The following is a 25203-nucleotide window of genomic DNA, read 5'->3' on the forward strand; positions in this document are numbered from 1 at the left end:
CTTCTTTTAATGTAACAAAGGCACAAAACCAAAGCTAAATACCTATAAGAGGGAGCATAAGGGATGGGTATGGGACTCTTGGCATTGGTGATATTGTCTGACTCTTTTATTCTACTTTAGTTCAATTCTATCTTTCCTTTTGTTGCTTTTTTAGCTGTTTTTTTTCTTTCTTTCTTTCTTTCCTGTTGTCTCTCTGTCTTCTTTGACTCTTCCTCCTTCTTTGTGGAAGAAATGGAGATGTCCTTATATAGACAGTGGTGATGGTACTGAATACATAATATGTAACTATACAGGGAATCATTGATTATTTACTTAGGATGGAAATTATGGTAGGTAAACAAATCCATCTTAAAAAAAAACATGATGAAGAAACCTTGAGGGCACTACATTGAGTGAAATAAGTCAGACACATAAGGACAAATATTCCATGGTCTCACTGATATGAACTAATTATAATATGTAAACACATAGGCATGAAATATAAGTTAGTAGGATATAGAATGAGGCTAAAGAATGGGGATCAGTTGCTTATTATGAGCAGAATGTTCAACTAGGTTGAACCTAAGTGTTTGGAAGTAGACAGAGGTGATGGTAGCACGTTATTGTGAGAATAACTAACAGTGCTGAATGGCATGTGAATGTGGTGGAAAAGGGAAGCTTAGAGTCACATATGCCACCAGAAGGAAAGTTAGAGGTTAAAAGATAAGAATGGATTAAAACAGTGAATCTTGTGGTAAAAAGTGTCTGTGATTAACTGTACGAATATTAGAAATCTCTCTCATGAATTAGAATAAATGTATAACAATATAACTAGAAACTAATAATAGAGGGGTATATAGGGAAAAAATATGCCTATTGCAAACTATATACCCCAGTTAGTAGTATTTTAACATTCTTTCATCAACAGTAACAAATGTACTATACCAATACAATTAGTCAATTTGAGGGGGTGTGGTTAGGGGTATGGAGGAACTGAGTTTCCTTTTTTGTCTTTATTTCTTTTCTGGAGCAATGAAAATGTTCTAAAAATTGGAAAAAAAATTAATCATGGTGATGGATGCACAGCTGTATGATGGTGCCGTGGCAATTGATTGTGCTCTTTGAGTCTTTGGATAATTTTATGGTATGTGAACAATCACAATAAAATTAAATTAAAAAAAAACAAAAACAATGCACATTTAAAATAAAACAAACAAGAGAGATGGATAGAGAATATGGGGAGAGAATAAGTACAGAAATATTGATTTTTTTGTGTGTCAGCCATTACCAATTAGAAAATACAACAGAAAAAAATTTCAGGTACAAGAACAAAATAAAGTAAAACAAAATAAAATATTTGAGGATAATCTTGCTAAGAAATGTACAGCACCTACATGAAGAAAACTACCAACCTTGGCTGAGAGCATAATGGAAGCCTTGAATAAATGGAGCAGATAGGCCATGTTCTTGGATGGAAGCCCAGATGTGGTAAAGATGTGAAACTTTCTCAGATTAATTCTAGTTTTAGCCAAACTTCTACCAAAAGATCTAGGAGATTTTGGGAGAACTTCATAAAATTACACCACTGAGAAGAATACACAGGTGAGAAAAACTAAAATAATTTTGAAAAAGAAATGAAGGGAGGCTAGTCCTAACAGATGTTAAAATTGTTCTCAAAAACTCAATAATTAAATCAGCAAAACAGAGCATAGAGTTCAAAAATGGGCATTAGAGTAGAAACAGGGATAACGTTTTTGGGAAAATAATTTGGCAATATCTATATCAAAAGTTTTAAATATATTCATATCTTTTCCATTTCATGGAAATAATTTTAAGTGGAAATAAAGATATATGGACAGAAATATTCATAGCAGGATTGTTTATGAAAGAATGTTAGATACATGAGCAGAATCATCACAAAGCCATGGGGTACATGCACAATTAATGCAACTGTTAAAGATGTTTATTTGTATATAGCTTATTTTTAAACTGGAAAAAAGGTTGAATTTTTGCTCGACCTCAGATACCAGTCCAAGCTCTGTGTAAAGCAACAATGGTCAAACTGCTGCTTAGCCAAAAAGAATTGAAAGCAGGGAGTCAAACAGATATTTCCACATCAATGTTCATCACGGCATTATTCACAACAGCCAAAATGTGGAAGCAACCAAAGTGTCCATCAACAGATGAATGGATAAATAAATGTTGTATATACATACAGTGGAATATCATTCAGCCATAAAAGAATGACAATGACCTTGAAGACATCATGTTGACTGACAGGCCAGACAGAAAAAGACAAATATTGTATGATATCACTGATAGGAAATAACCAGAATATGCAAATTCACAGTGACTGAAAGGGTATGGGGTGGTGGTAGGGAATGGGGAGTTAATGTTAATGGGTACAGAGTTTCTGTTTGGGGTAATGGAAAAGTTTGGTCATGGATGGTGATGGTGGTTGCACAACATTGTGAATGTAATTCACACCACTGAATTGTATACTTGAAAATGGTTAACATGAGAAATGTTAAGTTGTATATAGGTTACCACAATAAAAAACATTTTTAAATAAAACAACAAAATCACTATGGGGAGCCACAAATGAACTTTGGTGGGAGCCTTTTAGCATGAAAAGGGAATGATGTTCTCCTTCTGGAAGCATCATAATTTCCTTTGCCATACATTCAAGTGAATGAAGTATTATCTTTAAGTCTGCTGGAGAAAGAATAAAAAAGTTAAGAAAATTTAAATAGTGTCTGTACTAGAAACTGGATAATTAAACGGCTATTTAAATGCTGCATAACCAAAATAAGTTTCCCCTTGTATTCCTGTTGCATCCATTTCGGAAAACCATATATAAATAAACAAACTCATGATAAACTTATTCTTATAGAAATGACATTTCCTCTGTGTCATATTTTTTGCTGGAAAGATCCTTTTATCATTTAAAGGCAAACATTGACACTTTTTGAAATTACCTTATGGTCTTAAACCTTTTACAAAAAAAGCTCAATATTGTTTTGCAATGAGAGGGCTGCTACTCTTGTCAATCAAATGAAGACTGTACCTCTTTTGATATGTTGATGCAGAAGCTTTACTGACTTGGCCTATTAATACTGAGAACCAGAGAAAAGGCAGCATCCTGAGTGGTATGCAAATATTTCAAATGCTTTTTAAATTATCCATTGCAAACTTTGGCTAAAGGTGAATAGAATCTGGTAATTATTTTTATTGATATGTGTGTTTGCCTTGCAAGTGTTATTTCCAAAGGTTAATTATTTACATAACCTCTTGGAATTATATCTTCTGCTGACTTGGAATTGATCTCAATGCCTCTTAAATTAAAGAAAAAACAAAAGCTAAATTTGACTTGCAGTTGCATCTGAGAGTTATGTAGATGACTGAAAAGAATCAAGTAGGAATTTGTTCAAATTTTTCATGCGTATCTGCTAAGTGGGCTACATATATTTGGAGAATAAGATTGTATTTAAAATTTGGATGTTATCTTGGGGATAAAAATATTTTAGACAATTTTGAAAAGCAAGGAAACATCTTATCCAAAGCATGCAACGTATTCAGTTTGGACAAGGGAATGTAAACATTACTACATATAAGAAACCTTATTGTATTATTTGCCTTTGTTTTGTTATATTTTGCAGTAGAATAGTTACCATGTCAGAAATTCATTATTTGTCTTCTATTAAGTATTACCTTTCATGTGGCAGCCATACTCTAGGCCCCCCATGTACTTTACATTCTGGTGTTACACACCCTGACATTGAATACTGTGGGTGGAACCTGAAACTAGCTTCTAACCAATGGAATATGGAAAAGGTGATCAGATGCCACTCCTGTGATTATATTACATTTCATAAAACTTTGTCTTAATAGTTGATTCAATTTAGAGGTTCTCCTTGCTGACCTGATGAAGTACAAGACACCACATCAGGGAAATCCACATGGTGAGGAGTTGAGGGTGGTTTCTAGACGCTGAGGGCTCTATCTTCTAGCCAACCCCTAGCAAGAAGGCAGGGCCTTAGTCCTATAACCTCAAGGAAATGAATTTTGTCAAAACCCTGAATGATTTTGGAAGCAGCTTTTTCTCCAGTTGAGCCTCCAGATGAGCATATGGCTGAATCAATACTTTCATTACAGCCTTGTGAGATTAAGAGCAGAGGACCCAGTTAAACTAGACCTGGACTCCTAATTCACAAAAACTGTGAAGTAAGAAATATTTTTTTCAAATGCAATTTTATTGAGATATATTCAAACACCATATATATATATTCTTTATTTTATTACTCATCTTCCCATACACTGGATAAAGGGAGTGTCACTCACAAGGTTTTCACAATCACACGATCCCATAATGAAAGCTATATGGTTATATAATCATCATCAAGAATCAAGTCTACTGGATTACAATTAAACAGATTCAACTATTACCTTCTAGATATTATAATACACTGGAAACTAAAAAGGAATATCTATATAATGCATATGAATATCCTCCAGAATGACCTCTTGACTCTATTTGAAGTCTCTTAGCTACTGAAACTTTATTTTATTTCATTTCTTTTCCACTTTTTGGTCAAGAAAGGATTCTCAATCCCATGACAGCAGGGCCAGGTGCATACCTGGGAGTCATGTCCCATGATGTCAGGCAGACTTACACTGCTGGGAGTACTGGCCCGTGTAGGGGGGTAGGTAGTGAGTTCATTTGCAGAGTTTGCTGGGAGAGAGAGGCCACATCTCAGCAACAAAAGAGGTTCTCTGGGTGTCACTCTTAGGCATAAATATAAGCAGGCTTAGCTTCTTCTTGGTAGAAATAAGTTTTATAAGGGCAAGCCCCAAGATCAAGGGCTTGACTTAGTAAATTGGGAGACCCTAATGCTTACAAGAATATCAGGAATTCCCCAGGTGAGGAAGTTTAATATTTCCACATCTTTCCCAGTCCCTCAAAGGGACTTTGCAAATACTTTCTTTTTAATTTTCTGCCCAAAATACTTTGGGATATATTGGGGTATTACATTAACCTCTACAGAATATCAAGATTTCATTCCCTCGTCTAGGTTTCATGTTATTCTGTCATTTAAATAAACTGACTATGCAGGTTAAACTAGATAGTATGTTACAGAGAATGCAAACCTTGTACCAAACAAACATCTCCTAAATAACAGTTAAAACTCAGGAATAGATGTGACTGCTGTAAGAGCTTACAATCTAGGAATGTTACAATAAGCCTTATTGAACAATCTGTTCTCTTGCATCATTGATGGCTCAATCTCTGCCCACATTCTATTCCCTGATAACCTATGCCCTTGAATTCAATCCTCAGCATTTGCTCATTATAGTTAGTTATATTAGTTAGGACTTACAATATTTGTTCTTCAGTTTCTGGCTTATTTCACTCAACATAATGTCCTCACCTAGTTGCATGTTGCATGCCACATGACTTCATTCCTTCTTTCAACTGCTCAATATTCCATTTTATGTATACACCACAGTTTGCCCTTCCATTCACCTGTCAATGGATCCTTAGGACACCTCTATGCATTGCAAATCGTGAATACTGCCAGATAATTACCAATGTGCAAATGCCTGTTCATGTCCCTGCTTTCAGTTCTTTCATGTATGTACCAAATAACAGGGTTTCAGGATCATATGGCAACCCTATACTTAGCCTCCTGTAGAATCACCACACTGCCTTCCAGAAAGCTTTCACCGTTCTACTTCCCTACCAAAAATGAATAGGCATATCTCACTTTCCACATCTTCTCCAGCACTTGTATCTTTCTGTTTATATTTTAAATAGTTTCATTCACACAACCCACAATCCATCCTAAGTGAACAATCAATAACTCCAGGTATAACTACAGAGTTATGCATACATCACCACAATGCATCTGAGAACATTTCCATTTCCTCTGTAAAAAAAGAAGAGGAAAAAATAAAAGAATAAAGAATTAAAAAAAATAAAAAGGAGAAACACCACCAACAATATGAATCCCTATTCCCTCCCTTATATCCTCCTCTATGGACATTTAACTTTGGTATATTGCCTTTGTTACAATTAAGGGAAGAATATTAAAATGTTGCTATTGACTGTAGATGCTAGTTTGCATTGATGGTATTTTTTTCCCATATACCATACCATATTCAATACCTTGCAATGTTGACATTCACTTGTTCTCCTTCATGTAAACACTTTTTTACATTTCTACATTTAATCATCTTCACTGACCACTTTAGCTTTTGCTAAATCATAAAGTTTCAGTTTTCATCTTCTATCTTTCCTTTTGGTGTCCAGAGTGGTTGCACCATTCCACATTCCCATCAACAGTGTATAAGGATATAGGAGAAAACAAGCCCTCTTATCCCAATGCAACCACCATTAAAGCACTTTTGTGTAACTTTCCAAAACTCTTCTCTACAATTTCAAGCAATTCATGACAGATTATTTCCCCCACAATTTTCCTGGAAATCATTGTGATCTGAGTAAATGAAATATAGTATTTCTTGGCTATTTTAATTTTTATTTTCTAGTCTATCAGTGATATTAGGACACTTTCATTTGTTTAATTGTCATTTATTTATTTTAAAAATACCAAGAATACGACTAAAATTATATCCTTTTTATTTCTGAAATGTAAACTCCGTTCTGGTCATTTTAAGTGGTAACTAATTATTTTCATATTTGATACAGCAAATATTTGTTTAGATGTACCCAAATTTGCATGATTTTCTATGTTGATTATTCCACATATACTTGCCGATTTCTCATCTTGGATCAGTTTCTGAGATAAATCATTGCAGGAATTTCTGATTACTTCCCAGAGTTGTAGGATGATTAGATGATATAAAAGCTATAAATTGTGGTCAATTATAACTTATCAATTAATTTTGTTTTTCCTCTCTATCCCACTCCACGGTTAGTGAAGCATTAGTGATAAAACATATAAAAATTAAGCTCTCTATTTAAAAAAGGAAATGCAGACTTTTTCAAGGTTCAAACATTTCCTAGAATAATAAAAATAATCAGTGTGTTTTAAGATGTTGAAATGCCATGGAGATCAATTTTGGCAAAACTTGTATCCAAGAAAATATATGAAAGTGTTTATCACAGCATAATTCATAAGAATGAAAAATTAAAAACAATCTAAATAAATGTCTATGCACAGAAAAATGGATCAATTATGATATATTCATTCTTGGAAAAAAGCAATAAATATGAATGAGCCTTATCTAAAAGTGGATTTCCTTATTTTTTTTGTATAAGTGCATTTCCCACACATTATATATTGTATATAAGAATATTAGCTGCTATAACAGAGTCTTAAAATGTATAAAAGCTCAAATAACATAGAAGATTATTTCATTTTTTATAAAACTTCTAAAGCATGTATTTTTTGTCACCTGTCAACTTTTCTCCAAGTTCTATCTTGTTCTATCATCTCATAGGACTTTGTTGTCTTCTAGCAAGAAAAAATGGAAAGATTATGCAAGGGTCTTACTTGTTTCTAAAAATTTTGGCCTAGTCTAGGCAAATGACCTCTCTTAGCATTCCACACACACACACAAAGTTTATTTTTATTACTAGTTAAGTAGTTTTTGTCAACACATATCAACATGAATGAACCTTGCAAATGTAATAATGAGTGAAAGAAAAGCAAGTTGAAGAAAGATATGACTGTCATGAAACAACTTACATAAAATTCATATACATGCATTGCCAGATATATAATGTGCAGGAAATGTGCTTATACAAAAAAATAAGGAAATCCATAGGAATAGTAAATCCCAAATTCAGGATAGTAATTATATTGAGAGGAAGGGAAGGGGATTTGCTTGGGAAGTGGGTACATAAAGAATATCACTGTATTGATAATGCTTTATTTCTTAAAACAGATGCATGCATATGAGCCGCCATACCTTTTAATGTCTAGAATATTGCACTTGGGTAAATCTTGTCTCATTAGAGAGAAGTATTTAACCCATATGAGACCAGTGACTAAGTAGGTTGTCTCACAGAAGGATATGTAGATGGTTGAAAAGTTGAGACTGAGACTGAAGAATGCTAACCAAACTCAAAGCATTCATAAATTCTTGCATTTATAAGAAGAAAGAGAATAGATATGTTCCTGAATAAATGAGGATCTATGGAGCTAGGATGGGGGAAGGGTGAAGAACTTGGAGGCATTTCTAAATCTTCTTGCACACTCGTGGAAAATATTGTCTCTTCCTGGTGGACTGAATTGTGTATCCTGGTTTGGACATGTTCTTGGTCTTGGTTTGCATTCTTGTGGATGTGGACCTATTGTAAATAAGATATCTTCAAGATGTTACTTCAGTTAAGGTATAGCTCTACTGAATCAGGTCGGATTTTAATCCAGATTACTGGAATTCATTGTAGGCAGAGTGAAAGTAAAATGGGGAGACATCAGGAGAGCTGCTATGTGCATTAACATGTGACAGAAAAGCCAAAGACCAAGAATTGCTGGCAGCCAGCCCCAGAATGCCACAATCTTTTGGAAGAAAGCATCACTTTGCTGATGCCTTGATTTTGGATTTTTAGCCTCAAAACTGTGAGCCAATAAATTCCTATTTTTTAAGTCAACCCATTGTTTGAAACATTGAAAAACTCTTCAATATGAAACTGAAAAACTCTTAAAGCAGAAATGATATGAATTTATGCCCCACAATCTGAAATATTTCTGAATGTGCCAATAGGCTCTGCTCAATTGAGGAAAAACACTTATAGTCTAGAAAAACCAGTGGAATTGCTCATGATGATTTCCATTAAATAGGATCAGGAAATCTATCATCTTAGTAAGTGTTTATTCTGCTGATTTCTTCAATTTTCTTTGCTTAAGAACTAAGTTCTCATGGTAAGAATGCTTTCAAGTGTTTTCCTAGTGGATCATGTTATTTTTTATTGTATTTTCTTCTGAAGTACTGATAACATTAATATTCCTAAAATGTTTCCTTTATAGGAAATCTCATTACCCTTAAAGCTATTTAAATTAACCAATTGACTTTCTTTTTATACAGTAGTATATTGGAAGAAATGAAGCATTTATCTGTATGCTCAGTTATCACCAAATATTAAAGTTTAAAAATTTTCCTCTTGTACAAAAGATGAGCAACACAAGCAGTCCTATAATTGTTTGCCATATTTAGAAGGGAAAACAAATATTGATATTTAAGCGATGAGAGAAATGCATAATAGTTTTCATGACAATCCATAGGACAGAGTTCAGTAAGAAAGCTTTCACAAACAAGTAAGGAATTTGTCCCAGGGCTTGTAACCGATGTTGAATTTAGGTATGAAGAAAAGAGACAGGAACAACTGTATAAGTCAGTGAAAGGTGATAATTATTTAATATATGTTTTTCTTGATAAAACCACAAATATTTATGTTATGTGGGAAGACTGGCAGGTACAGAGAACAACTATTTTATTCTTTCCTTACCAAATCACATATTTCACTTCTCCACATAAGAGGATTTTATGTAAAATGTATATGTGAAAATTATTTTACTTCACTAAACCTGATATGATCATAGAAAAAAGTATAACAGCTACCATATATTGTCAATGAGGTATTATGGGAGGTAAGTAAATGTGATTTGTGCAAAATAGTGGTATTAAACTGTGAATATTATTAGTAAGACTGCATAAATATTGTGCTGTAATAAAAGGCTATTTGATGGTTCCTATGGAGTGAGTTGCTATACTGTGTCATGGGAACAGAGGCTCAGGCACAACAGAAGCATTTAGCAAGTGACCATTTTATTACTTACAGTCAAAAGGGTCAAAAATAGCAGAGTAAGAGAGTGCATTATGGCCAATCCCCTTGGGAGACCAACTACACTGGTCAGGGTCAGTGGATGGTGGCTTTGCATCCCCCTTTTCATGTATGAGATGAGGGACACTTGTGCTGAGTGTTGGGATTTTACACCCCAGGGGAAGTGGGCCCCTCCAATGAGCAAAAAGCACTCAACAAGCAACCAGCAGCTGGGGCTGGTTGAGATTTAAGTCTCCCCAGGCTGAACCTGGTCTCCTGTGAAGTGTAAAAATACCAAACACCTGTATACAAACAAGCAAAAATGGAAACATAATAAACACCTGCAAGCAAACAAGCAAGAGTGGAAAAGGAGAGGGTAGGTAAGGCCTGGGAGATGGCTGCTGAATGTGTCTATGGCTACCCAAGTTTCCCAACTGTGTTTTGAGTACCATGGATCTAAAAATGTAACTAAATAAATATCTTAAAGCAAATACTTATTTGAGTAATTAATAATAATAGTAAATATTTCTTTGATATGTTAATGTAGATTTATTTTTCCATCACTAGAATGCAAGGTCCATGGAGGCCTGAGATTCTCTGAGTGGTATCCTGCTGTATTTCCAGGATCTAGGACAGTGTCTGGCACAGGATGTATGTTCAATGTAGTAGTTATATGAATACATTTATCATTCATGCATTTTTACATTTGAATTCTTTATGTATTTATTTCTTTTTCATATACATTTATGTCTACATAAATTCATATCTTTTATCAAGTGGGAAACACTACATGTACTATTTATCACAGCAAATTGAATTACATTTATATTCTTGAATAATAAAACCAGACTGAGAAGCAACATAAATCAGAATAAAGCTCTAAATATTTAATTAATTATGTGTGCATTCAATGAATCAGGTGATTACTTTTCACCAATTAATATGTCCCTAAGCAGGTTTTGAAGGAAAAAAAAAAACTTCTTAATTTGGCAAAATCTGTCTTAAGACTCTATGTTAGTGAAAATAATAGTTTAACCTCCAAATAACAAAATATCATGTTTAACACATAGATGTTTATTTCTCATTCATGTTAAATCAAGTCAGGAATCGAGTGCTCTGCATTTCCTCTCATTTACAGTCACTTAGTATCCCCAAGTAGACAGGAGCTCTGCCATCTTCATCATGTGAACTCAGTCAGCATATAGGGGAGGAAGAGAGATGATCATACATGGGGGTGCTTGTGTGTCAGACCTGGAATTGGCAAATATTCCTTCCAGTTGCTTTCCATTAGTTGGACTCTGCATATGACCACTCCTATCCACAAGGGAGACTGGGGAATGCAATCTAGCTGTTAGCTCAAGAGGAAGAGGAAATTGTTTTGGTGAATACTTAGTCTCTGCCATAGACTTAATCACCCCATTTCATTGTTCTTTACCTGAAGATATGGATTTTACTTAGAAGGAAGGACAACCCAAGGCATTGAGGTAAGAACATACATTGAAATTGATTAAAAAAATAAGCAGTTAGGAGATTTGCATCCATCAGTATTTTTCAGACCAATCAGTAAGAAGAGACTTCCAGGACATGGGATGAGAAGTTTTAAGAATACAAATGCTCTCAGGGTCTGGCCTAGTTAATATATTCACAGTATTAAAATCGTGTATAATTTGTAATTCTATGTATGAAAGGGATAAGTTCTGAAATCTCAGAGAGCTGATTTATCTCAGGAATATGAAAAAAGTTAATGAGTCTTGAGGAGCAAGATATTTCATCTGTGATCCTTACATGGGAAGATGGCTTGAAATTGTATCTACCCAAGAAAAGACCACGTTCTCTTAATCCATTCCTGTGGGTGTAGACCTATTGTGGGTGGGACTTTTTGATTAGGTTACTTCAGTTGAGGCATGCCCCAGATGGGTCATAATCCTCTTACTGGAGTCCTTTATAAGAGGATAAAACACATAGAGGAGCTCACAGGAAAAAAGCCCCAGAGAAGCTAAGAGATAAAATTCAAAGGAGCACACACGAAAGCTCAGAGAGGAAGCCACAGACCAGCATGCATTGCCATGTGCCTGGCCATGTGACAGAAGAGTTGAGGACTGCCTGACCAGTTTCAGGGAGAAGGTATCATCCCACTGATGCTTAATTTGGACAATTTTTTCATGGCCTCAGAATTGTAAACTTGTAAGTTAATAAATTCCCATTGTAAAATCCAATCCATTCATGGTATATTGCATTTTGTCAGCTTTAACAAATTAAAACATACAATGTCTATAAAATAAGTTCAATAGATTAATATCTTAATAAGTTTTAGGAAGACATTGTCAAATCCATGAAATGAAAAAGAAATAGATGTTTTGAGTATATGCCTCATTGCTTCACTGTGTGTACTATATGAATTCTTGAAAATCCATGCTGTTACATAATTTTTGAAATAAAACCAAAGTGACTTTCTGCAAACACTTATCAACTACTATATTCATAGGAGGGTATAATGAAATGTGTTATGAAAAAACAAAAATATATACACTTAAGTTCTTTCTCTCATGGAGTCTATATTTTGAAACAAGTCCTCTAAATCCTTCATGAATTAGATGCCCATTTGAGAAAAATATATCTTCTTTCCTTTCTTCACACAATTCTAGATGCAGCAAAACTTGGAGTTAAGTTCATAGACTTTGGCATCGAACCTAGTGTTGCTTTCTGATTCTTGTCTAATTTCTTATGATCTATGAATATCATCTATAAAATGATGTAATCAGACATCCTTCTTGCACAGTGCTTAGTACATCATAGCTTCTCAAAAAGCATTAATTATCATTACAGTATAATGAAAACTGTGACTGGTCTTTATCCTCAGTTCCTGGGAGGTAACTTCTATGTCTTTGGAGTTTCCAATAATAGGAGTTATTTTTGTGCTATTCATGGTGGGCCTAAGACCACACCTGATCATATGCTAAGCAGATGACAGGGTGGGACCAGCCACATCTGTAGTCAACAGGGTAGTGGTTGGCCATACTAGAAAGACCAAACATGTGATTGAGGGATCAGTGCTTTGAGCCTGGTCAGGTCATCCCTACTTCTGGACTGGAAGGGGGACTGGAGATTGAGTTCAGCCATGTGGGCATTGATTCCACCAATCATGCCTATGTAAAGAAAATATAAACTCAGGGGGCTTGCAGCTCCAGAGCACTTCCATGATTGATAATGACATCTCAGTGTCAGGAGGATGACATGTTCTGATTCCACATGGAGAGGACACAGAAACTTGTGTTTGGGACTCTACTAGACCTTGCCCTATCTGTCTCTTTTTTTGGTTTATTTTTATCCTTTTAATATAATAAAGTATCTTGGTTACCCTGTTGCTAAAACATATACTATACAATGATTTGTCTTAAGTAACAGTGTGCTGGTTTGAATCTATTAGGTACCCCATAAAAAGCCATGTTCTTTAAGGCAATATTGTGGCAGCAGACCTATTGTGGGTGGGATCTTTTGATTAAGTTGTTTCCATGGTGATGTGACCCTCCCAACTGTGGGTGAGACCTTTTCATTAGATTATTTCCATGGTGGTGTGATCTTGCCTATTCAAGGTGGGTCTTGATTAGTTTACTGGAGTCCTTAAGAGAGCTCAGGGACTGACACAGACCCAGACACTTGGAGATGCAGTCAGAAAGATGTTTGGAGATGCTAAGCTAAACTCTGAAACCCAGAGTTTGCCCCAGAGATGCTAAGAGAGGACCCCAGATGCTTAGAGAGAAACACTCTGGGAGAACAACCAAGGATCCATAGGAGCTGAAAGAGAGAAGCTAAGAAATACAAGCCCAGAGATATTTTAGAGAAAGTCATTTTGATTCCAGAACCTGGGAGCAAAGGACCAGCAGATGCCAGTCATGCACCTTCCCAGCTGACAAAGGTGTTCTGGTTGCCATCAGCCTTTCATCAGTGAAGGCATCCTCTTGTTGATGCCTTAATTTGGACACTTCTGTGACCTCAGAACTGTAACTTTGTAACCTAATAAATCCCCTTTATAAAAGCCAGTCCATTTCTGGTATTTTGCATAGCAGCAGCTTTAGCAAACTGGAACAAAAGGGAATTTATTAGTTCATGCTTTTGAGCCTAGCAGAAGTCCAAAATCATGATGTCAGCAAGGTAATGCTTTCTCCCAGAAAACTGTAGCATTCTGTGTCTGGCTCTTGGCAATCTTTGGTCCTTGGCAATGCACATGGCAATGTCATCTCCTTTATCCTCCTGATTCCATTGACTTCTAACTTCTTCCCATGGCTTTCTCTCTCTGTCTGAATTTCATTCTGCTTATAAAGGACTCCAGTAGTCTGGTTTCAGTTGGGCCACACCTTAACCGAACAACATCTTTAAGAGTTCATATTTAAAATGGTTCCACACTCACTAGAATGCAGACAAAGACTCATCACATGTCCACATTGAGATGTAATTCAATCTACCACATAAATCCATAATCATAAGTACAGCACTTGCAGTGCATTCTGTAAGTTGTTCTAGCAAATTATCAAACCTGAGTGGGTGGTGGGAATCCCATACGTATAATCAGTTGGTCTGAAGTGTGGGTGGCCTAGGCCCCCAAACTAGTGAAATGTACCTGAAATACAGTCTTGTAGAGGATTGCCCTTCACCTGTGGAGTCTAGCCTAAGTCCTGATACTTGAAGTCAGAATTTAATTGAACTGAGTCATTGTAGTCTTTGCAGTTGCTGATTGAACTTTGATATGCACATAGTTGGTGTCAGAAGTTATTGACGTGAAGTTTTTGTAAATCTCTATTTTTCATCAAACTATTTTTTAATTGAGTTTTCCCAAAATGAGGGGCACACTGGTTTTAGCTGATGTACGTCTTATCTCCAATACTGAAAATGGTTATTTACTTAGTAAAGCGTTACTGGGCTGATGGTTCTGCTCAAAATGTAAGGATGAATTGATTGCTAGCTGTCATTTCTGTTATTGGGGGATTTGAAAATGTTAGTGTTTTGTTTTGTTGTTTTTTAATCTGGCAAGATGATATAACTTGTTCTTGCACTTCTCTGATGTTCATGATATTTTTATATGTGTTTCGGGCGTTCCAATTATTAACATTAGGAATGTGTGTTACAAGTTTAAAGGAGGAAAATAAAGAACAAATTAGGATTTGAATAAAATTGTCAATTAATTTGGTTTGTTAATTTGCCAGTGGAGTTAATTGTTATCTGTTTTAGGGCCATGTCCCTAAAATATAATCTTTTAAGTTTCCTAAATAAAATTATGGATTGGGATACTTTATTACTCAGAATATTTATGGAAGCCTTTGTCTTTTAGTTTATTGAATTAAAGACTAAATACCAAATGCTAAAGAGGCATAATTTCCTGGATTAGTTTATCAATTACTTTTTAGTTGGTTAACAAGACCCCATAGAAATGAAGCTGCATATTGGTCATCTGAGCTGTGTGATGATGACTCAATTCTTGAGGTTTGCTGTAGTGATCTCTCTGTATCTTACCTAGATTAGGGGTCAACAAACTTTTCCTTTTAAAGGCCAGATAGTACATATTTTCAGCTTTGTATACTAAGCTTCATATGTCTCTGTCTAATCTGTGGTGTTATAGCATAAAAGCAGCCATAAACAATATAAAAACAAATGAGCTAGATTTGATCCAATAAAACTTAATTTACAAAAACAGGTGACAGGTCAGATTTGGTCCTTGTTTGTATCATTTGAGAGAATAAATAGCTGACATTTTCAGATTATTTTTATCATTTCCATGTGCCACACCCTTAAATTAGAGTCTAAAATTAGTTATAGGAAAGTTCCTCAAGTGCTTTGGTGTCTCAGCAACAGAACATTTGTATAGATACAAGTCTTCCCAAAGACTGAATTTCAGATACTTTCAGACACTGGGCCCCTTTTCTGTCCTGCACTCTGGCCTCTAGTCAACAATGACCACCTCCTCCCACCACCCAGTCCACACCTGTCAAATGACCTGCATCTATTCAAGAGGAGTATTCCAGCAGCGGTTTTTCTGAGCTATATAAATGTTAAAAGGATAATTCATTTCTCTTGCCCTTGGTTATTACCTTCCAAAGCAGCTTCCACTACCATGCATATTAGGTTCCAATGGCTCTGTTTTGACAAATTAAGAGGCATTCCATATAATTGTTCTCTGGTTGGACAATGGAGGGTCCCAACACCTCAAGTTCCCTGAAAGCATAATCAGAAACCATCAAATAGATTTGTCTTTGCCTAAGAACACATTAAATCTGGCAACAGAGTTTTAGAAGAATGATTTCAAATACATGAAAAGAATGTTTTGCTTGAGAACTATGGCATTCTCTTACATGTGTGGCCCTCAGTGAAGCTTGCCTCCTGGAATTCACAATCCTTTTGAATATGGACTGACACTGTGACTTGTTTTAAGGACAGAATATTGCAGGAGTGATGTGCCAATTCTGTAACTACCTAACACCCATTTTGGTGCTGTTGTGTGCCTTCAGCCAGGGATTTTCTATGTATGGAATTTGGCTGCCCTGGTAGAGAGACCACATGGAGAGGCCACATGAGGAGGGAGAGGTCCTAAAACTACAGAAATCAAGAGAGATAGAGCTAGGGATAGGGATAAGGATAGGGAGGGAGAGGGAGAGGGAAGGGTAGGGGTTAGGGGAGGGGGGAGGGAGAGGGAGAGAGAGAAGAGAGAGAAAAAGAGAGAGAGAAGAAAGACAGATTGAGTCACCCAGCCATCCTAGTGTTCCAGCTGAACTCAGACTCCAGGGGACCTGTCGATTTGAAGGCAGCTACAGAAATGCCAGTTATAAGAACAGCAGAAATGCCCAGATAGACTGAGCCCAGATTGAAAAATTGTGAACAAATAGAATGATGTTATTTTAAACCACTGATTTTGTGGTGATTTGATATGTACTGATAAACAATTGAAGTAGAAATTGGTAAGTAGAAACTGGGAGGGGTACCAAAATAAAACCTAAAACCTGTGGCACTGATTTTGGGACCAGCCAATGAGGAGAACTGTAAAGGACTACAAGGAGGCAATTTTTGGATGCTGGGAAATCAATAAGCAAACTTCATTTATGGCTGAAGGAAAGGGAACTTGAGCTATTTACTGATAGGAGAAACAGTCATCTGTGGTAACAAAGATAATAGAAAATATTCATAACAAACTTATGAATTTTGCTAACATTTCTAGTCAGAAAGCTACAAGTGTTCACTGGCTTCTTTTTGCTGTATATGAGAAGGTACTGATGGAGAGGAACTAAAGAACCAACTGTATTATTTTTGAAGAATCTACAGGAAGCATTTCCAATCTAGATTTGCTGGGTTGGAGAACACAGATTGTTCATTCCCAGTATCTCCCTCTAGCAAAAGTTCTCAAAATAGAAATGGCCTCACACAAAAATCAAATCCAGGACAAAAATCAATGTGGTTTTAGGAGTAAGATTGCATCAAGGGTGTGGCTATAAGACACTTTGTAAAGGGCTCAAAAGTACTTAAAGGCCTCAAAAGTACTTAAAAGCCCAGACCTGCTGAGCCAGGTGAAAAAACAAAAACAAGCAAACAAAAAAGCTTTTTATGATCTTAAAGGCAGTCCTGGAACACAATCTCCCCCAGAAAAAAAGTTGTTCTACCTTACCAGGGCTGCTGTAACAAAATGCCACAGACTGATTGGCTTAAATAACAAGAAATTATTGTCTCACAGTTTTGGAGGCTAGAAGTCCAAATCAAATCGGCCCATGCTTTAGTGTGTACTGCACTGGTGGTGGCTTCGTGGTGATTGATCTTTGCCTCAGTCACATGGTGATCTGCTTCCTTCTGTGTCCTTCTGTTCTTTCTGATCTTCCTGTTCAGTCCTCTAGGTCTCTGCCATATTGGAGGAAGGCCTACCCTGATTCAATTTGACCTTGTTTAAATAGGTTTTTTGAAGATCCTGTTTACAAATGAGTCCATACCCACAGGACCAGAAGTAAGGACTTGAACACAACTTTGTGGGGGGACATGATTCAATGTACCACCCAAGCCTTCTGAAAATGCTAAGATGTTCTATGGCTTCCTAACTCCATGACCAAAGTGGAGCTATATCTATTTTGAAGTGGATTATAATTTAAATCACAAAAGGGCCTCAAAGTTTTTCAAGGAATTATAATGCTTTTGTCTAAAAGGACAGATACAGTGGAAAATACAAAGGAGACCCTGTGTTCCCAAGCTTCTAAGGGGAGTAAGTTGACTGAAAAAAACAACTTAGGTACACTTACTTACCATTGCTTATGGAAAAGGAAAGGTGATTCAGAGTTAAAAATCAAGGGCTCGGATTACAAAGTCAGGAAATAAGGCTAATCACTTCTAGGGAGCAGAAATGGGTCCTAACCAACTCCCATTCCCACCTCAAAGTAGTTGGGGTTGAAGATTTGTGCCTGGTTGGTTTCAGAATTACTGTAAACTACTGATATCTAAGCCTCTAAATGTGTCACACACGTTTTTATAAGAATGTTTATTGGGCATATCCTGTCCCAGACTCACTATTTTATGTTAGGTGGATGTGGAGAAAACATGGTTTTTAGGTCAAAGGTCTTTTGATAGAGAAGGAACTTCAGCAGAAGAAACACACCCAGTGAACCTCATTCTCACTTGGACATCATTTAGATGATAAAATCCTGGACCTTGATGCATTAATGGGACAAGGCATTTTTGGGAATCTTGAGAGGGTGGAATTACTTTGCATGCCAGAATGTGTTGGAAGGAACCCTTGACAGTTGGTAACATAAGAAAACCTCACAGTTCTTCCTATCCCCCCCCCCCCCGGGTTTTGTGTGCTTTTGGAAACCTTGGGCCTGTGCTATCTTGGTGTAAATACCACATGGAGAGTCCAAATATAGAGTCCACAAGGACAGGGAAAGGCCCGGAAAGAAAGAGGCTGTACCAAAGTCCCAGCTGAGCCAGCCTCTAGCCTACTGGGCAGACATAGCTACATGATTAACTCTCCTGCAAGACCAGTAGAAAAGCCTAGCTAAGAAGAAAAATTGCTAACAAATAAAATAATTGTTTTCTAAACCAATAAGTTTTGGGTGGGTTGTTAACGCAGCAATAGGTTCTTATGAGAAACTTACTGTAAGACAGAATAGTAATATGGATTAAGTCACATCAACTGGATAAATCAGTGGAAGGAATAAAGTACTGAAGGAAAACAGACATATATTATAAATATTTGTATCTATATCTCTTAGGGTATATTGTGTGTATTTATATATGCATGAATATATATTCATAAAAGACAATGTGAAGGTATAATTAGAAAATATTATTAAGAACACAACAGCTCGTGTCCAAATATGACAAAATTCATGGACCCATTAGTACCCAGATAGTATTACCAGTTAAGCCAAATCAATTTAATCAATTGCAATTAGCTGGTATCCATGACTATAGTAACTCAGTACCCATTTAAAAGAATGGTGGAATAATTTTTACTTTAGTATTGTGGAATTAGAGAAAGCAAAATTTATAAACACTGACATGCCCACCATAAGTTGGCTCTCATGATCCAGAGTACAGTATTTTCCCATTCCTGAACATATAGGAAAGTTGAAAATTGAACTTAAATCATCTTTTTTTCCCTACATCCAAAGAATTTTTGAGATATTACTGCTGCACAATAGAACTCTATGTATTTTTTTCTTTAAACTCCCTCTAGTTGTGAACTAGTCTCTACTATTAAATCAGCATATTTGTGAAACGAATTAGCCCTTTCCGTTTTGATAAACCACAGTCCCCAAAGGGTCTATGCTTTTCTGAAAATGACAGTAACAACTAGAATCTTTTGATTCTACTATGTATGACCTCAAACCTGGCCCTTCCACTCATGACTATTTCCTTTCATCCCCTATTTTATATCCTTCTCCCATGATTTTTTTTTGTTCTTTTCCCCTTAGTGTAATCTAGTTGTCATTATCAGAAGCATTCTCTGGACCAAGTGTTAGAAGATTAAGATTGGAAAGATGGAAAGACACAGAGGTGGCAAACATGTTGTAGCCATTCTAATATAAGAATTCATCCATTCATCTGTTCATGGAACTGATGTGACTTTATACATAGCATCTAGTCATTTTCCATCTTAGGGATAGTTGGGAAGTATTCAACTATAAACATTTATTTTACTGAGGAATTTAATAAAATCATAGCTCCTGGACCAAGATTAATCTTCACAACTATCTCAAAAGGTAAGTTTCTTTTATTTCCTCCCCCACGTCACTTGTTAAGTTTTTGTTTGTCTCTTTGTTTCTTTGTTTTGCTTTTTTTCCTGTGTCAATGACTTGACCCATTATACAATTCTTAAGCTGATATTTGATACATTTCCCTCTAACTCCAATGCCTGGCTGGTTTCGATGCACCTATTCTAGAATACTCACCAATTTTAATACATGTTATTATGCTTTGAGACTTCAACACAGCAAATCTTATCCTTGTGTCTTGAGAGTCCATACTCGTTTCAAAAGACTTGAATTAAAGTTAGAACCTTTAAATAACTCTCTAACAAGTCAGTTGAAAGTATGCTATCCAGTATCTAGTAATAACATGTGAAAGTAAACATCCAAGCTATTATATACTGTTAACATCATTCTTTGCTTCTGTCAAGAGACCTTGTAAATTTCACTACCCTTTTAAGTCTTTGTGGGTTTCCTGTCACCATTTTCCTAACTTTGAGCCAAAAAGAACGCAAAAGAAAGAAATCAAGTGATATCCTTGGTACACATATCATAGCACTTAGAAAAATTAGATTCATATTAACATGTACGACTAATTAGCACCAAAACATCTGGATCACAAGTGAAAATCTTGACCAATGATATCAAACATCTGGAGTTTTGATCAAATGATCTGCTTTTCACTAATAATTTAGGAATTGCATAAACAACACCTTCTATGTTAAACATCATCTGCTTACCAGAATATGACATATTTTGTTGTGAATGCTGCCTAATATGGGTGAAATGAGAAAGGTGAAATAACAGCCACTTTGTTGAGAGAGCTGAAGGCAGTTACAGGTAATAGGCTTTACTTATAACCTTCCATGATCTTTATTACATCATGCCTGTTGATACAGAATAGTATCTCTTAAACCACATCCAATTAGCCTATACAGACAACTCAAAGCCCCTCTATTCCAATCAATCCATTCTTACTTTCCAGAAGAAATGTCCCTGTACCATTGCAATTGACATTTTACACCTTAAATGGTAGGTATGTGTGTGTGTATGTGTGTGGGGGGGCAATGTACATTAATGTAATAGAAATGGAATTCTATGTAATTACTGTTTGAAGCACATCTACTTGCCTTAAAATAGAGTCTTTTAAAAACTCAAGTCTAAAATACTATTGTTGCAAATATGTTTGCTAACAGGGTAAACTATATCAGAGAGCACACAATAAATGAAACTAATGATGCGTAAAGTAAATTACCAGTTATTTGTAGTTGAAAAGCAAGAAAAGCAGCAATTCAAAACCATTATCAGCTTAAAACAATACTGATATCAAAACATCCTTGCCCTAAACTGTTGGGGGCTTCAATTTTCCCTTTGTTTGCAACAAGCATTAGGAGTTTCACGAGGTTGTTTAATGTGGTAACAGACTTTTCATAATATTGTACTTAGAGTCTTCAGTAAACTTGAACCATACCAACATTGTTTTGAAAGATAGGGCTTTTAGTAACTTTTAATAACTCAGTTGATTGTTTACCATTTCACCATTGCATATTGTTATGCAATAATAAAATTTTATAGAGTTATGGTCACAATCCTGTAAAATCTTTGAAAAAAAACATAGACTTAAGTTTATAGATGTGTTTTCAGCCTTTCAAGAGGCCCCACACAGACCACCAGTGGACCTTATCTTATTCTTGGGAAATCATTACAGTAGATATTTTTTTCTCACTCTAAGTATGACTTTTAATAGAACAGTGAGTTTTTCTAATCATGTTTCTCCATCAGATAAGCTCACTAAAAATAGAAACATGACAAAATTCTGATTGACACATTATATCAAATTCTTCATTCTTCCCTTCTTCCAAAAATTTGCCAAAGCATCATTCTGGGCCAAGTGGATTTCTCCATGGCTCTAGGCTTGGACACTTAATCTTGCTTTGGTCCATGGAATTAGGCAGAAATGACTGCTAAATTTTTAGCCTAGGTCTTAAGAGACCTTGTGTGTATCCTCTTAGTTCTGCCATTGCCATGAGAAAAGCTTTTTGAGGTAGCTGCTCCCTTTAAGCTTGGGATACCAGCTAATCAACATAACTTTGAGACTAAATTACTTCTGTATTTAGCCACTGAATCTGGTTAGCTTTATTATACAGCATTATTAAGGCAATAGCTGACTGAGATATGTGAAATGCATTAGAATGCTAAGTGATCAAATTGTTGAACAAGAACTCAGATTTGTGTATACTGTTTTGTTTTTATTAATTCAGCTAATTTTTTGAGCTAATACTAAAACATGATTCTTTTCCACTCTGAGTCTCAAACAAACATTTATAGATGACTTTCTCAATAAATTTGTGAGCAGGAAAGGTTCATTCACTTTAAAGATGAGAAATCAAAGTCTCAGAATTATTTAAATGATTTGCCTAAAGTGGTACAAACCTACAAAAGGAAGATACTAGACTGTATTTCTCATGACTCTTAAAAAAATAGCCTTTCCTTCTATAATTTTATGTGTAATTCTGTGCAATGACAGCATGTAAGTGAAAGCAATGGAGACATGCCTCCTGTCATTTCTAATCTAATATTCAAGCTGACAGTATCGGAGAGAGAAGTATTATAAGAAGGGTAGGTAATTATAAACCAAACAGTATAAGAAATGAAAAAGACTATTTTCAGCTGTGTGGGTGGAAAAAGTCCCTATAGAAGAGAGGGCAATAGATCTTGGCTTGGAAGTTTGAATAGAAATTTGACAAGAGGAATTGGCATTGGGACAATCCAGTTTATGGAACCACAGGACTGCAGTGCTGGGCCATGCTTAGAAAGTAACAGCAATCCCGTTTGGGTAGAGCAAAGAATTTGTGGATTTGCAATAGGTAAGGCTGGAAAAGCATTGCAAAAATTGTTAGGTAGATTTTGGAGGAAATATATTTGGGGATGCCCATGTATAGGGGACTTACAGGGTAGAAGCACATTCAGATAGATGTGGTTATACTGTTTGTTTAACATGAGAGTGAGAATGGAAAGGAACTATTGCTGCTAGATGCAGCAGTGGATACACTTTTGGGGAATGGATAGGAAAGGGAAAAAGAAAGTACATGGACTTTGGAGCCTACAGATTTGAGCTGAAATCTCTGCTCTGACATTTACCAGTCACATGGCCTTGAACAAATTACTTAATCTCTATGAGATTCAGTTTTGTCAACTGTAAAATGAGGGTAATGATAGATCCCAGGCAAAGGTCCTCAGTCTCACACCGTGAGATTATGCTTAGGGAGGAGTCTGTTCATTCTTCTCAAAATCATGAACCATTAGGCCCAAGTCCCACCAGTGTTCCCAATTGGTTATTTAGCTTTGGCCAAGTTATTTAATCAGCTACATTATCCAGTAAAATTACTGTACTTTCCTGGATATTGTACAAGAATATTTGTATATTATTCTACATTAAGTGTTGCCCTTATTCTTCTGCTATGGCATTATACCAGACACAATCACACACATTACATATTACTAACTCCCTTAGGAAATAGTGACAAAATTTCTGGTCTTCATATTAATTAGTTTCAACAATTAATGGAAACTTTTTAATGAGGGATAAATAAGCTATGGCAGGGAAAATTTGAGATAGAACTTAAAGCGTGCAAAGCTATTTTCATTTGTGAAGTACTAGAGACTGACCCACTACGTGTGTTGCATGTATGCATGTGCAAGCATATTTGATGACATTTAACCCTAGTCCAATATGAAACACCACCACTCTATATCATATCATTGAAAATAATCAACTCTTATGGGTTTTATATAAACCTTCTTCAGGCACTGTATTAATTTGCCAGTGCAGCTATGACAAACACAGCAGAATGGGTTGGCTGAAAGAACAGGAATTTACTGGCTCACAGTTTTGGAGGCTGAAAGTCCAAAATCAAAGCATTGGCAAGGCCAGATATTCTCTGAAGTCTGTAGGGTTCTGGTGGTGGCTTACTTTCTGCCTCTGTCACATGGAGAGATGTCTCTTTCTATCCCCTCCTTGATTTCAATTTCCATGTCCAATTTCTTTTGCTTGTAAGGACTTTAGCCATTCTGGATTAAGGCCCACCCTCATTCAGCTTGCCCTTAGCTCAACTGATAACACCTTCAAAGCTCCTGTTTACAAATGGGTTCATACCCACAGGACCAGGGGTTAGGACCTGAACATGTCTTTTGTGGGGGGCAGGATTCAGTCCCCAACAGGCACCCTGTACTTTAAAGAATGTTACATCTTTTTGATTCTGTGTCATCAACTATGAGTCAGGTTCTATGATTTCTATTAACATAAACATTGAGGAAACTTTGGCAATAAAAATATTTATTATGTTGTAGCATGAGGAATGAGTATAAAAGAATCTCAGTTCACTTGTGACTGTACTCCCAGCTGACGTGTGACAGTAAATCCAGAGATGAAATGAAAGATTAATTCTTAGAGATGGCAAGTCAGCAGACACATATTACTGCCATATTGTTATTCTTGTAGCAGAGTGGGTTGCAGTTTTTTTTTGTTTTTTGTTTTTTACTTCATGCCGTTTATTCACACATATTTGCTCTAGTTGCCAAGTATAGAAAATGATTATTTTCAGCGATATGATATAGGGTGTTGTTGTTTCATATTGGACCAGGGTTTTGAATCAATTAAGAAGTGTTTCCACTGATTGGAAGCAGACCCTCAGTTGAACACTGTGCAGGGGTGGGGGGATTATGATAATATAGCAGGAAGCCAGGCTGAGCCTAAGAAGTGCACCTAAAAAATTAATATATCAAGTGGCTCTTGTGGGTCAATTTGCATGAATTGATTTATAGGAGAAAAGAAAGCTTTTCTTTTAGATGCAGCAGTGGAAATGATTTTGGGAAATGAATGAGGAATGAAAGAAGAAAGCATGGCACCAGTCTCTAGGCTCTGTTACAAGGACTAAACATATGAAGATAATGGAGGCAATCAAAAGATGTGAAGCTGTTTCATTTGGGATTTGAAGAATCAGGCCACAACCACTGCTGTCTTATGCTCAGATAGCAAAGTGAGACCTGAGAGCAGGATTCCTGCAGTTTGGGGAATGTTGAGCGACAGCCCCCTTAGCACTGGCATCATCGTTGGCAGATGGGTACCAGCAGCATGGAGAGATGCTGCACACCAGCTGCAGCAGGTGCAGGGTGCAATGACAGAGGGTGGGGGTGACAAAGAAGTACATGAGAGAACTGCAT

This window comes from Choloepus didactylus, chromosome 4, assembly GCF_015220235.1.
Source record: "Choloepus didactylus isolate mChoDid1 chromosome 4, mChoDid1.pri, whole genome shotgun sequence".
In the NCBI taxonomy this organism is placed as follows: Eukaryota; Metazoa; Chordata; class Mammalia; order Pilosa; family Megalonychidae; genus Choloepus; species Choloepus didactylus.